This window comes from Neofelis nebulosa, chromosome 2 (assembly GCF_028018385.1).
Source record: "Neofelis nebulosa isolate mNeoNeb1 chromosome 2, mNeoNeb1.pri, whole genome shotgun sequence".
Taxonomy (NCBI): Eukaryota; Metazoa; Chordata; class Mammalia; order Carnivora; family Felidae; genus Neofelis; species Neofelis nebulosa.
The window spans coordinates 145,742,415-145,758,193 of record NC_080783.1 but is presented as its reverse complement, the minus strand read 5'-3'; positions in this window follow the sequence as shown (position 1 = coordinate 145,758,193).

Below are 15,779 nucleotides of genomic sequence, written 5' to 3'. Positions count from 1 at the left end.
CTGCACCCTCCGTCCGCCCCCCCCCCCCCCCCGCCCCGCCACACACAGTACAGGATACAATGGCAGGTGATAGCATAACTGTTGTGATACATACCAGTGTATGTATCATATGCATACATACTTTAGAAACAGACCCCTTAAGACACGTAAATCCTTCTTCTTTGCCTAATGGAATGGTGGGTTTTTCCATATTATCAGATCTCTAGTTTTATCCTAATTGCAGTTGTTGCTTGGAGGCTTGCTTTTTGTCTCTTTCTCTCCTATCCGTCCCATTGCACATCTACTTTAAAAAATGCAAATAATGATTCTGGAAAAGGTTTGAGCCATTAGATTTTTAATGAACCCAAAACTGGCGGCCCAAGTCGCTTCATGGCTGTGATTTCATAGGGTGGTACCAGGCTTATGTCCCACCTTTGCGATTTACGAACTGTGGGGATTAGACATGGACTTTTCCTCTCTGCCCCTTACTTTTGTCATCTGTAAAATGAAAACTGAAATGCCCACTTTATAAGACTGGTGGCAGAAATACTAGTTCAGTGGGCAGTGCCTGACACACAGGCACTCCACAAATGGTGGTGAGACCAGTCCTTGAAATTATATCTTTTCCCCAAATTTGATGACTTAGTGGCAGGCTACTTTTCTAACCTTGTCACAGTCTGGCCATGCAAAGCCCCCTAATATCAGCTTCACTAAGTTGCCATTTGTAATGACCGTGAGGAAACATATTTACCCAGGCTGATCACTTAGAACATTAGCCCTGCTGCTGTTGCTTATTCCTACGCAGTCTTACTTGCACGTTCCTCAAGTGACCACGCCAAATGCTTAGGACCATGTTTACCAGTTTTGCAATGACTCACATAAGCAGGAACAGGTGTCAGTTTAACCCGAAGGAAGTTATTTCTCCACCAATTTTTCCCACTCCTCTAATTTTGTGATCGATTTTCAGTCTGGTGGGAAAACGTAAATGGTAGCCATGTATCATTCATGTATACATGTGCCCTTGGCCAAGAGCGGACAATTTATATCATTCATTCTTTATGGTGGGAGTTTATAAAATTCCATCAGTTTATGGGAACTGTTACAAAATCTAGAGAATTAACAGGAAAACGGGGGGAGACTTCTTCTATTGAGTGCTGCTAAAATACCGGTTAAAGTGTACTTCTGGGTAAAATGAGTAATAAAAGTTGTCAAATCTAAAGTTGGTTGACTGAAATTTATTCTTAGTTTTACAATAGATTTTAATCAAAAGGTTATAGCTGTGAGGGCTTTCATGACAAAATATGTATATATTTAAGTTCCATTGGTTGTAGAATTACATCAGCTCTAACTGATGTAAATGTAAATTTATTCAGTGGAAAAAAACCCCACTACTATAATGCATTCATTTGCATGTGCAGTGCTAGTTCAATCTTTCTCAGCTTTTTCCCCTTCTTTAACTCTCTCCTTCCAAATGCTGTCATTCAGGACAAAAATTGATAGCAGCAAAAAGCATTCTAATTGAGATTTTAAGCTACATAAAAGATATAATTCTAGACTCTGACTTAATTTCCTTACAAAAATGTCAGTTTCCATGCTATATACCTGATAGGACAAACTTATTATGGTGATACATAAATCCTTTTTCTCTAATGGAGGGATGGGTTTTTCCATGTTGTCAGATCTCAAGTTTTATTCTAATTGCACTCGTTGTTGGGAGGTTTGCCTCTTGTCTTTTTCTCCTATCCATCTCATTGCACATCCACTTTCAGGAAAGTGTAAATAATGATTCTAGAAAATATTTGAGCTGTTGGATTTTTATTAAAATAATTTTAAGTTTATTTTGGGGGAGAGAGCAGAGCATGTGCACAAGCAAGCACACAAACAGGGAAGGGGCAGCGAGAAGGAGAGACAGAATCCCAAGCAGACTCCACACCATCAGTGAAGAACCCAATGTGGGGCTCGAACTCAAACACTACAAGATCATGACTTGAGCCGAGATCAAGAGTCAGATTCTTTATCAACGGTGTCACCCAGGCACCCCAAGCTATTGGATTTTTAAAAGAACAATGGAACCGAAGCTGGTGGCCCAAGTTGCTTCATGGCTGTGATTTCACAAGGCAGTAGTAGGGCCCAGACTCGTTGTCTCTGGACTCATGAGTAGATGGTGCTCTGTGTGTCTGCATGTGTGACTTTATTTTTAAGGTAATGGGCATTTCAGTGGAATTTTTAGAGCATAATGTGGCGTGGCATGGTCTGGAGGCTTGGGTTGGGACTGGGAATTCTGGTGATGTCTTGGTGCTGATAAATCAATGGGAAGAGCTACCCGTGTGTCTGCCTATGTGCCTCTTGATCTGCCGGTGTTACAGAGCAAGCTCTGGGAGGATCTACAGGCTAGGTTTATTGCTGTTAATCAAGTCACAGTGGTCCTGGATCAGATAAAGCACGCATTTGAACTTTCTTCCACCATCCTCTTTACAAGACCTCAGTTTCAGGTGGCTGCCTAGCCCTTGTCTGGGAATCTTCTGGTCATTCCCTGCTTGACAAAGGCATTCTCCTGGAGTTAAAATGAATGTTCCACCCCTTTGACACAAAATCCTTGAAATCCTTGAGGTCACACACAAATTGCTTCAATTCATTCTCTCCATTGATAGGACTTCCTCGAGGACCACTGTAGTCAAAACCTTAAGGGCATTTACAAAAGAAGGAAGTAAACCTGTGATTAATGTATGTCCTAGGTTTGATGTAACATGTTAAAGAATAAAAACATCTCTCCAAAAGAATTTCTCAATTCTAGAATGGGTTTCAGGAGTTAACCTCCCTGACTTAGGCATACTTGGAATGTTCTGTGATTATTTCCTTATGGCTGACTCTGGTTTTTATAGTTTCTTATTCAAAATGTCTCAAGAGTTTTGCTCAGTAAAAGATGGTGCACACAGCCTCAAAGGCTGGGTTGACACCTCTTTTTATTATCACATCACCTGTGCTTATCTTGATCATCATATTTTTCATACTGTCTGGAAATTTCCTTTTGATTCTTCCTCTTCTCCAATATGTTGTACACTCTGCAAAGTGAAGGCACTGCTCATTTTCCTGGGAGTACTTCTGGCCTTAGCCATGCCTGAAATTAGGAAGTGAGCCATCACTGATAAATGAGTGAATGACTGAATAAATGAGGCACTGGAGTAATTACTAGCATTTAAAAATAGTTTATTCATTTTTGAGAGAGAGAGAGGGACAGAGTGTGAGCCAGGGAAGGGGAGAGAGAGGGGAGACACAGAATCCAAATCAGGCTCCAGGCTCTGAGCTGTCAGCACAGAGCCAGACGCAGGGCACGAACCCACGAGTGGTGAGATTATGACCTGAGCCGAAGTTGGACGCTTAACGACTGAGCCAATTATTAGCATTTTTAACTGTTAGGCATTCAGGGTGAGGTTTGGTGCCTAACTACTCTTTCTTTCTGGGCCACACTCTGGAAGTTATATACAGAAGGTATGGAAGTTTAGGAGCTTTTATTGAAATCAAGGAAAGCCTCTGATACAACTCTCTTGACCACCCTCCAGGTGAGAGGTTTCTATGGTAAGTAGGATTGGACTCCCAGGAAAGATTCCTATTCTACTCATCCATGAATCATACAGAGCAAACTCTAGGTCCACGTAGCCAACCACTGGCTGGCCAGGAATCTAGAAGAGGTAGCTAGGAGGAAGGCTGGGCCTGCAGAACAGCCCTGCTTTGGATGCAACCCCCAAGGGGACAGAGAGCAGGGGTCAGAGCACTGGGTTGGGAGCACAGGGAGAATGCTGGACTCAACTGTGGCAGAAAGAGGGTGGCCTTGGCCTGGCCTGAGAAGTATTCCTTCTCAGTACCCGCATCCCTCTGGATGTGAATCACCGTTCTCGGTCGTGATTTTGTCTGCTGGTGAAATGTGGCCCAACGAGTGTCAGATCAGCCTGGTAGGGAGGACCTAAGAATGGGTTGATAGAGAAGCTGGGAAAATAATTTCCTTCCTCTACGGGCTGAGGCAGAAAAGTGAAAGATGCAGGAAGGTGTTTCCTCCCTTGCCTAGATAAAACTCAGCATGACAGATTTCTGTGGCTTTCAGGGGTGACTCCCACTGACTGGAAGGGTCCGCACTTCTACCGTGAATATCGTATTTCCTCATTTCCAAGACAGCTTAAATTATAAGGCAAGGTAGCAAAACTTCTAAGGAAACAAAGACTTGTGTGAAAAATGTTTATATTAGTACTTGCTTACTGACTGATCAATTGCACCGCCCCACCTCCCTTTCCCTAGGGGGAACTGGCAAATTGGGCAAAGTAAACTCTACCGGGTGAAATTTGGTAATACACTGAGAAAATAGATGTGCTGGGAAATCTCCACACAGCCGAATCCCATCCCCCTTTATGCAGCAACAAAATCGACAAGGTGCTCAGGCATCAGAAAGGGAGCACATTACAGCACTTGTCCTTCAGTGTATCCTCTCTCCTTATTTACATATTTCCCATAAAAGGTACATCTTCAGAGTTCAGCTCCTAAAAGCGTACATGCTAATTTTTCTACAGATCTATTATGTATGAATGAGAAGAGTCTGTTCTCTTCTTGGTGTGTGGAGGATTTGTGCGTGTAGCCCCCCATTAGTGTTAATGGCAGATCTATGCATAATTTCCCTAACTCCCAGAATCCAGGGCGTCTGGCTAAGCCATGTGCAATTACTTACACACACAGTGACAGGGAGTCGGCTCTGGGGCAAAAGAAATCGTGTTCAGAGACTAGATTTCAAATCTCACACATTAGCGGTCTGTGTCCAAAACAGAGGGATGCAAAGGATATCATAGAAGACATTTGCTTATCTTTTTTTTTTTAAGTTTATTTATTTATTTTGAGAGAGAGAGCGAGCAAGCTAGTGTGCATGCACTAGGGGCAGAGAGAGAGAGAGGGAGAGAGAGAATCCCAAGCAGTCTCCACTCTGTCAGTGCAGAGCCCGATGTGGGGTTCAATCCCACGACCCTGATATCATGACCTGAGCTGAAACCAAGAGTCACTGGTTAACCGACTGTGCCACCCAGGCACCCCAATATTTGCTTATCTTAAAATACCTATAAACAGTTCATGGCTTCTATTCCTGGCTCTGAGAAGGTACATAATGCTTAAAAAAAATTTTTTTTATTATTTAGTTTTTTAAAACGTTTACTTATTTTTGAGAGATCACAAGTGGGGGAGTGACAGAGAGAGGTGAAGAGAGGATTCAAAGTGGGCTCTGCGCTGACAGTAGCCAGCCAGATGTGAGGCTCAAACTCACCAACTGTGAGATCATGACCTGAGCTGAAGTCAGACACTTGAATGAGCCACCCATGTGCCCCCATAATGCTTTTCTTTAAATTTTAAATTAATTTTTTTTATTTGGAGCGATTGAACAAATGAATGTTAGGAGTCTTTTTTAATAGGTTTGAGGATTCTCTGGATTTGGGGCTTCAATTTTTGGTTCGGAAGCCATTCCCTGCTACCATGTAACATGTTTCCTAGATGTCAGGAACTTTAGCTGCACTGTTAAAATGAATCCTCCTACCAACCTTATTATCCTAATTTGGAGATAAGTGAACTAAAGTTTGGAAAGCATAAATTACTTATCTACGGCCTCACAGTCAGTAAGAATTAGAACTAGAACTTGAATGTGGGTTTTGTGATGATGAAGTTCATGTTCTTTCTTTTACAACATCTGCCTATTTCCCTATCCCCTCTTTCTTGACATACTTTCTCAGTCTCTAAAACAATTAGCAATCCTACTCCCATACCTACTCGTTTATAGCCACACCCATACTGGTCTAAATATAAAAAGCTACATTTGTAATTAGGTAAAGGTGTCCCTTTCCCTGTTACATCCTTTTTTAATAGGAAAACAAATTTCAGTGAGGGAGTAGTGTTCACTAACAGAAAGCTACAGAGCAGGTCACACGAAGCCTCAGTGGTATCAACCCCCACATCCCTGGATTATGTTGGGAGAGGAAAAAAAAAAGTCATTGTGAAAAGAGTTTTGTTTTTTTTTTAAAAAAGGTGATTTAGAGAACAATTGTTTCTTGTTCTTGGACATCAGTTATAGGTAATCTCTGGCATACTGACAGTATATTTCCCCCATTTGCTGAATGGACATTTAATTCCACAGACACAGAAATATTAAATTCTTCTGCAGCATGATTGTCACTTTAATTTTTGCTTTGCCAAAATTGGTGTTTACATTATGATTTCAAGAGCAAAGGCTTTTTGATGCAATTTGAATAACTATCTGCACATTAGTTTTACCTGACAATTTGCCATTTCCACAGTTTATGTGCTACAATTCCATAATAAGTCAATTTAAATCCAATTCTATAATAAATAATAATTAGTAAATTAATATGTATTGATGTTTGGTTTGTCCTTAGTGACAGATTTCAACCCAGTACCCTTCGTACTCTATGAACATGTCACATAGTTATAAGACTTACGGCCTGTTGAACAAGTTCTGTTGCTCTGTGATAATTCACCATGTTTGTATCTCCAGGAGTTCTATCTTCCTAGCTTTTTCCACTCTGCTGATGGATTCTGTTCCACATGTTGCAGAAGCTCAAACCTTTAGCTTTGACTCAGATGAAGTACTTGAAAACACTTGATAAATTATGAAATATACAAAGAATAGATATAATCACTGTCATCATGACATAGGACATACCAGAAAGGAAACGTGGGAATTGCAGCTTTTCATTTTAGTGAGAGTTGCCTCTGATTTTTTTTTTTTTCCCAGCGCAGACTGGGTTTCATAGTTGTTATAGGATCAAAAGCTGTGTGATTCCAAACACCTTGTCAAGTTCAAGTACAGTGTTTGGCTTTATATGCAGTCCTTGTTGTGAGGATTATAGTTTTTCCTTTGGTAGTTTTTTGAGCCCAATATTAGGTCTCTAAAAATTTGTTTTATAAATGATTTAATTTTGGAAATTCATGGCCCTGGGTAAATATGATAACTAGGTTAAAACTTAGTTACTAAATGGGGTGCCTAGGTGGCTTAGTCAGTTAAGCGTCCGACTTCGGCTTAGGTCATGATCTCGTGGTTTGTGAATTCGAGCCCCGTGTCGGGCTCTGTGCTGACAGCTCAGAGCCTGGAGCCGGCTTTGGATTCTGTGTCTCCCTCTCTCTCTGCCCTCCCCTGCTCACACTCTGTCTCTCTCTGTCTCTCTCAAAAATAAATAAACTTTAGGAAAAAGTAAAAATTAGTTACTAAAAAAAAAAGCTAGTGACAGTTAAGAACTATTAAGATAGTAGAACCATCCTCGATAAGTGAGCAATTTCCTGGAAGTTAGCAGAGCACATATTTTTTGTATCTTCTTTTACTAGGAGGATGTATTTTGGATGGAGGAATGTGATGTAATAGGGACTGGCTGAGGTATAAGAAGGGGATATTTCATTGATAGAGATGGAAGTCAAAGGGAGTAGGAGACTAAATTTCTTTGAAAACAATTTTTTCTCAAGAAATGTTCTCTTGCTGCTCAATTGTAATGTATGCAAGGAATCTTATGTAATGCCAGAGACTTAAAAAAAATACAAAAGCTTAAAATTTTCTACTAGCCCCCTCCACTTCCCTTCTCTTGCTTCAATTTTTGCCCACGTGAAATTGTTCTGGGCACCTTAGGAGAAAAAATGATGCACTGTAAGAATATGAAGTTCCTGTGGTAGTTGTTCTGAGAACATTTAGAGAATGTTCTAAGTGAGTGGCTGGCCAGCACCTGAGCTGTGGCCCATCAAAGCCAGTCCATCAGGCAGGAGACTTGTTGGCAGTCTTACCTTTAGGGTTCCATGATTGAATTATTGATGAATAGATATATTTTATACAAAACAATTCAAAGTTGCAAGATAGTCACTGAGGTAAGTTTAGGATTTCATTTGATAGTATAAAAAAATGAGAGCAAGAGAGATAGAGCACAAGCCATTCTTTTCCTGGAAAACCAGTTGGTCAGTTGACTAATTTAAATTAAGCATGATGTTAATTAACTTATTGTGGAGGAAAAGCTACTACTTGATGTTGATGTATTCATCATAATGTGTGAAAAGAATCTGGACTGTTGGAGCCAGAAAAAGGAATGAGTGTATACTGGAATGTGGGATCTGTCTGCCAATGATGCTCAGACAGTGAAGGATAATTCTTAGAATGTCTGACACTATCAACCCATACACAAACATAACTATGTGGAGATAGATGCTTGGGGATGGCTGGATCACTCATTGTACATTTGGACACATATTGTGAAGGGCAAGCCTGTTTATCACTATATGTAAGAAGAATGGAGACAAAGATGTTGAGGTTTTTGTTTGTCTGAGTTTCTGATGTAGTTAGGAGAAAATAGCTGCTTCTCCCCAATTACCTTGCTGTCTTTATATTTTTATACCCACGTGTTTGGAAGCTTCTTAATGTATCCTGTTATTAGTTGGACTATACTCTTTACCAAGTGCTGAATCATGACTGGTTGGCAAAGAAGTCGACGTAATGTCATATGTAGTGAGAAGGGGGATATCAGTCAAAATATAATCAAAAGAGAAGTGAAGACTGTCTCTTGTTTAACTCTGGGAAGTTTTCTATATCCTTAATGACTTTCTGTTTACTACTTCTGTCAATTACTGATAGAGGAGTGTTGAATTTTCCAACTATAATTATGGATTTGTCTATTTCTCCTCTCTGTTCTCTCACTTTTGCTTCACGTATTTTGAGGCTCTGTTATTAAGTGCCTAAATGTTTAGAATTGTTTTGTTCTCTTAGTGAATTGACCCTTTTATCATTAGGAAATGTCCCTTTTTATTTTTTTTACTTAGTACGTCTGATACTAATACCGTTGTTCTAGCTTCTTTCATTCCTCCTAGCTTGTGTGTGTGTGTGTGTGTGTGTGTGTGTGTGTGTGTGTGTGTGTACATGGTATATCATTATCTATCTTTCTATTTTTAACCTATTTTGTTTCTTTATATTGAAAGAAGATTTCTTGTTGATGGTATATATTTAACTTGATGGTCTTTTTAACTTGTTCTGGCAATCTTGGGCTTTAATTGGAGGATAAGACAATTTACTTTGAAATTAATTATCAATATAGCCAGATTTAAACCTACCAACTTGCTCTTTGTTTTCTGTTCTTTGTTCCTCCTTTCCCCTTTACCTGCTTTCTTTTAGACTGCATTTTTATTCGATTTTATCTCCATTATTAGCTTAGTAGCTATATTATTTTTGTTTATTTTTAGTGATTATGCTGGGATTTATAGCATACATTTTTAACTTTTAATGTGCTCTAAATAATATCATGACATTTCACATATAATGTAAGAAATTGTGATAGTCTAGTTTTACTTCTATTTCCTCATCATTTATGCAATTTTAAACATTTTAATTTCTCATGTTATGAATCCCACAATATATTGTTATTATTCTTACTTTAAACAGTTATTTATCTTTCAAAGATATAAAAGTGAGGAAAATGTTTTTTATATTTACCTACTAGTATGGTCTGAATGTTTGTGTCCTTCTAGAATTCATACATTAAAACTTAACCCCCAAGGTGATAGTATTAGGAGGCAGGGCCTTTGGGATATGACTAGGTTAGGAGAAATTAATGCTGTTATGAAAGACCCCGGAGAGCTCCTTTGCTCCTTATGTCATGCAAGGACACAGTGGAAAGGCACCATCTACGAACCAGGGGTAGGTTCTCACCAGACACCAAATTTGCTGGTGCCTTGTTCTTGAACTTCCCAGACTCCAGAACTGCAAGAAAAAAAAAATTGTTGTTATAAACTACTCAGTTATGGTATTGTGTCATAGCAGCCCACATGGACTAAGACACCTACACATTTACCCTTTCTAGGTCTTTTCTTTCTTTTGTGTATGTCCACATTTCCATTTAGTATCTTGTATCTTCCATCCACAGAATTTACTTTACTATTTCTTATAGTGCCAGTCTGCTGGCAATGAATTTCCTTAGATTTTGTTTGCCCAAAAAAGTTTTTATTTTGCTTTCACTTAAAAAAAGTCATTTTCACTGGGTATAGAATTCTGTGTTGACAGGTTTTCTTTCACAGCTTTAAAGACACCATTGTCTTTTGCCTCAAACAGTTTCAGACAAAAATTCCAATATACTCTTATCTTCCTATGTTTGTAATATACCCATTTTTTTACTTTGGATGTTTGTAATATTTTCTCTTTATCCCTGGATTTAGGTAATATGTTTGTTTTGTATGTAAATGTACTTTTCTTTATGGTCCTATTCATTTTGAAGTTGGTTGACCTTTGGATCTGTGGGTTTGTACTCATTAAGTTTGGAAAAATGTTGGTCATTATTATATGTTCAAATATTTTTTTGTCCACCCCTATTCTCTTTGTGATATTTCACTGACATGTCTGTTAAATTAGTTGCTGTTAGTCTGCAGGCCATTGGTGCTGTCTTCATTTTTTAAGTATTTTTCTGTCTGTGCTTCACTTGAGATTGTGTCTGCTGCAATGTCTTCAAGTTAACTGACTTTTTTTCTTTCTAATATGTCTGCTATTAATCCTGTCCAAATGTTTCATTTGAGAATTTTAGTTTTTATTGCTAAAAGATATTATATTTTCATTTGAGACATTTTAGTATTCAGTGTCATTTTGGTCTTTTTGAAAAATATCTTCTATATATGTCTTCATCATACCCATATTTTCCTTCCTGTTCTTAACCCTATGGAGTGTATTTATAATGCACATCTTCCTTGACTTACAATGGGGCTATGTTCCAATAAAACCACTGTAAGTTGAAAATATCATAAGTTGAAATGCACTTAGTATAGTACACCTAGTCTACTGAACATCATGGCTTAGCCTAGCCCACTGTAGGCATGCTCAGAAAACTTACATTAGCCTATGGTTTGGCAAAATCATTTAACACAAAGCCTATTTTATAATAAAGTGTTGAATATCTCATGTAATTTACTGAAGACTATACTGAAAGTGCAAAACAGGTTGTCTATGTGGGTACAGAATGGTTGTCAGAATGGGTACAGAATGGTATTGGTTGTTTGCTCTCGTGATTGTGTGGCTGACTAGGGGTTGCCACTTGCCAGCATCACCAGACAGTATCATACCACATAGCACTAGACCAGGAAGAAATAAGAATTCAAAATTTGAGGTACAGTTTCTACTGAATGTATATTGCTTTTGTACCATTGTGAAGTTGAAAGATTGTGTTAAGTTAAACCACTGTAAGTCAGGGACAATCTGTACCTGTTTCAGTGTCCTTGTCCCTAATTTTATCATCTATCATTTCAGTGTCTAACTCTAGTAATTGATTTTTTTTCCTCTGATTGGGTGTATTATTCTTGCTTATTTTCATGTCTGGTAAATTTTGATTAGATGCCTGGAATTGTGAATTTTATGTTGTTGGATGTTGACTTTGGTGTCTTTAAATAGTGTTGGACTTGTTCTTGTATGCAATTATTTGGAATCAGTTGGATCTTTTTGGGGCTTGCTTTAAGCTTGTTACAGCAAGTCTATGCCAGTCTTTAATTTATGGGTAATTTAATATGGCTACTTCTGACGATTTTGCCTGATGCCCTGTGTATTACAAGATTTGGCCACTCTGGTAGGAACATGATATAAGCTTTGGGCATTGTTTGATCTTTTGCTTTCCAAAGGTTTCCCCTGGGCTTTGGGGAATTTACTTTCTTACATGTATAGATCAGTCCTCATCCAAAGACTAAAGGGGATCCCTCTATAGATGTACAGAGCTTGCATGGCATGCTCTCTCTTTCACACACTCTGTCAGAGCAGCAACTCCATCCCTGACTTTCTATTTCATAGATTATAGCTGTCATACCTTCTTGAACTTCCATATCTGTCTTGTCTGTCTCGTCACCTAAAGGAGACCATTGGGCTGTGTATAGGTGTCCTTTCCTGTGCTATGGCTTGGAAACTATCTCCAGGTAGTAAGCAGCAGAATTGTAAGACTTAACTTTCTTCCTACCCTTTTCTCGGGGATCATAGTCCTATGCTGCCTATTTTAAAATGTCAAAAAAACTTTGTTTTATAGATTTTATTTTTCTAGTTGTTGAATGCAGAACTCTCTCATACTCCATTTTGGTCAGAGCTAGTGGCTATTGTGAATCTAAATGTAATCATACATATAGTTAATGCTTAAAATATATAGGCTATTATTAATTTCCTCTGTTGCTTTGGAAAGTGGAACCAAAATAATGAAGTGGTGGTTTGATCTTTCTACCATACCTATCCAGCAATGGAAATAAGCAGGAAAAAGTAAGGTCTTGTTTGTTTTTAATCACAGGAACTAATTACATAGGCTATGCAAGAGAGGCTTTCTTGTAAAGTAATTCCTCATTGCATAGTTGAATTCTCTATTTCCTCCCAAATATCAAATTCCAGAATACTTTTGAGCAATGTTTCATAGCTAAATATTGCTACTTAGAGCTGAAGTAGAGATGGGTTCTTGTGAATCCCAGGTTAGTGACATGTTCATGACTAATCTTTAGAATTGCTTCTTCGATTTTAATTAAACTATCCATGAAAATAGCTATGGAAGAGACTGAAACTTAGAAGATTGAGTGAGAGAATATTTGCTAAGTGTAGAATTTACAAAGATTTTGTTCTAAGTGTATCAACATAGACACTTTTTTGTCTTTGAATGTATTAATATTGTAGCCTTGATAAGATCAGTGATTTTATTCAAAAGATAGGAAAAAACTAAATGGCCTAAAGATTTTTCCCAACCAGTGCTTTTATAATACCCCAGTGAGTTACTAGGAGATAAAATAACTGAATTCCTGAAAAACAAACCAGACCCTAAAGGTGAATTTTCTTTTAAAAATTATATGGAGTAGAGAGAAAAAGATAAAAAATAAGAGAGGGGTGGGATGTGTTGCAACATATTGGCTGGATTTATTGAATCTCCAGACTGCTTGAGCTATTTGAGAAAATCTCCTAGGACTGCATGCCTGTTCTCTGAAGTTGTCCACTTCTGGGGGACTGACTCAATAGAAAGTTCCAAAGGCCATTTGAGTTCCAGGAGCTTGTTTTTCAGCACTTGTCTTCAATTTGCCTAAGGAGCACTTTGGAAAATGGTGATAGGAGAGATGGGAATTTCACAGGCCCCCATTCTGGGTCTGAGAGCCTAGCTTTCCTAGCCCTTAATGTTAAACTAGGAGACTGAGTGCCTACGAGATGACCTGACCTGACATAAGCTGGTTATAAGGAGAGTTAGGACTACTCTCTCATTTAACAAATACTGATGGAGCACCTAGTGTGTGCACTGCATTTAGTTTAGTGTTGTTTACACCACTGCAGGCCTTCCTGTGTGAATTATAATAATGTGGAAAGAGCTTATCAGGATTTATAAACAGATTAATTTTTTTTCACTTTATCTTGAAAAAGGAAGTCTCCCTGAATCTATTGCTGAGGTATGTTCAAGGAAATTCAGCAGCTGTGGTGACAGTAAAGAGCCCTAGTCACAATCGGCAGTGAGTGCCTATATGCCAGAGCATGATGTGTTTTTACCGAGAGGGAGATTTTCATGCAAAAATGGGACTAGAGGTCAGGGACCAGATACAATGGTCAAATGTGAATTAAGAACAATTAATGAGTCTGAACACAAATTAATTGAGTTTTTACCAGATAAACTGTCAGGTCATACTGTCACTTGAATTCAACATTGCAACATCAGAAAAAATATTGAGTGTTGAACCGGTTATAATATTATTCAAAAGTGTTGTCAAGTACAAACTCTTGTCAGATGCCTTTATCTGCTCAGATCTCCAGTTACTGTTCAAAGTTCAAATTTCACTAGATATGAGTTGCACAATTATGTCAGCTTCTCAGGTTCAATCGAGACAATATCAGAGAAAAAGGAATGATGTTCAGTAGAAATAAACAAAGGCTGTTTGCACTTCTGGAGTGGAGGAGAAACAGTGACGTGCCGATGTGGGACAAAACAAAGATGCTGCCTAGAAAAACTGCCTTCTGATATGCCGATATCAATGAAGTTTGGTTTCTTTTTTCAACTTAAATTTTTCAAAAATTCTAAGCAAGAGAGACAGCAGTTTAGAGTGCTCTATTAAGGTTCTCACTGTTATTTCTAGGGGAAAAAAAAAAGTCCAACCTTTGTGAATCAGAGTCATGCCTGTCTGACATGAAACAGAGACTTCTTTTGTACACATGGTGCCTTTGGGCAAATTAGGAAAAAGTGCCTTACATAAAAGACCTCTCGTTTGAGTGAATGAATTGGGAAAAGGTACTGCTTCCTCTAGGCTGTAGCCTAGCACTGGGGCTCAGGTCTTGAGACTAGAGAGCCCCCACTTGACCTTTGGCTGGGTACCTTGTACAGGACATGGGTTTACCTAGTTTTTGTTTAAAGTCTTAAGATTTTTGGAACTTCTCTCTTGGTCGGTATAAGCTGCCATGGGTTTGCTAGACCTGGGGTTTGTTGCAAAGATGGGAGTTTGCAGTAACCTAAGACTTCAGGACATGAAGCATGAGGGTCGGGAGTGTGGAATCCAAAAAGACAGTCTGTGGACAAAGGTGTAGTTGAGGACCGGAGGGTCCAAATGAGCGCCAAATCCGAAGGAACTGGACAGAAAGGCACAAACTAGATTTGACCAGAGACAATGAGGTGAGAAAGGCATGTTCTAAAGAGAAGGTGGCAGGTGGGCCAGAACAATGCATGAATAGCTGCAGGGCTTGTCGGCATGCTGAGCTGGATTGGACAGGCATCAATAATGTAACTCTAGGGGAGGAAGGCAGCTATAAGGACTTGCTATCTCTGGAGCAATACTGACTAGGTTCAAATCCTTACAGAGCTCAGGCTAAAAACTGAGAACGATTCTTTTTTTTTTTTTAATTTTAATTTTTAAATTTACATCAAAATTAGCATATAGTGGAACAATGATTTCAGGAGTAGATTCCTTAATGCCCCTTACCCATTTAGCCCATCCCCCCTCCCATAGCCCCTCCAGCAACTCTCTGTTCTTCATATTTGAGTCTCTTATGTTTTGTCCCCCTCCCTGTTTTTATATTATTTTTGCATCCCTTCCCTTATATTCATCTGTTTTGTGTCTTAAAGTCCTCATATGAGTGAAGTCATATGATATTTGTGTTTCTCTGACTAATTTCACTTAGCACAATACCCTCTAGTTCCATCCATGTAGTTGCAAATGGCAAGATTTAATTCTTTTTGATTGCCAAGTATATATTCCAGTGTGTGTGTGTGTGTGTGTGTGTGTGTGTGTATATATATATATGCATGTCACATCTTCTTTATCCATTCATCCGTTGATGGACATTGGGCTCTTTCCATACTTTGGCTATTGTTGATAGTGCTGCTATAAACATTGGGATGCATGTGTCCCTTCGAAACAGCATACCTGTATCCCTTGGATAAATACCTAGTATTGCAATTGCTGGGTTGTAGGATAGTTCTAGTTTTAATTTTTTGAGGAACCTCTATACTGTTGTCCAGAGTGGCTGCACTGAGAACCATTCTTGACCCCTTTCTTTCTCTCATACCCTACACCCAATCTACCACCAAATCCTGTTGGTTCTACTTTAAAATATACCCAGACTGTGACCACTCTTCACCATTGACACAACTTGTGTCTGAACCACTGAAATAGTTTCCTAGCCTGTTGAGCATCTTTCCATTGAATATTGGCCACTCTCATGTCTTGTTTTGGAAGAGTCTGTTCAAATCTTATGCTGATATATTCATTGAGCTATCTTGTTACTATTGATTAGTGGGAGGCCTTTTTTTATATATTTTGATCAGAAG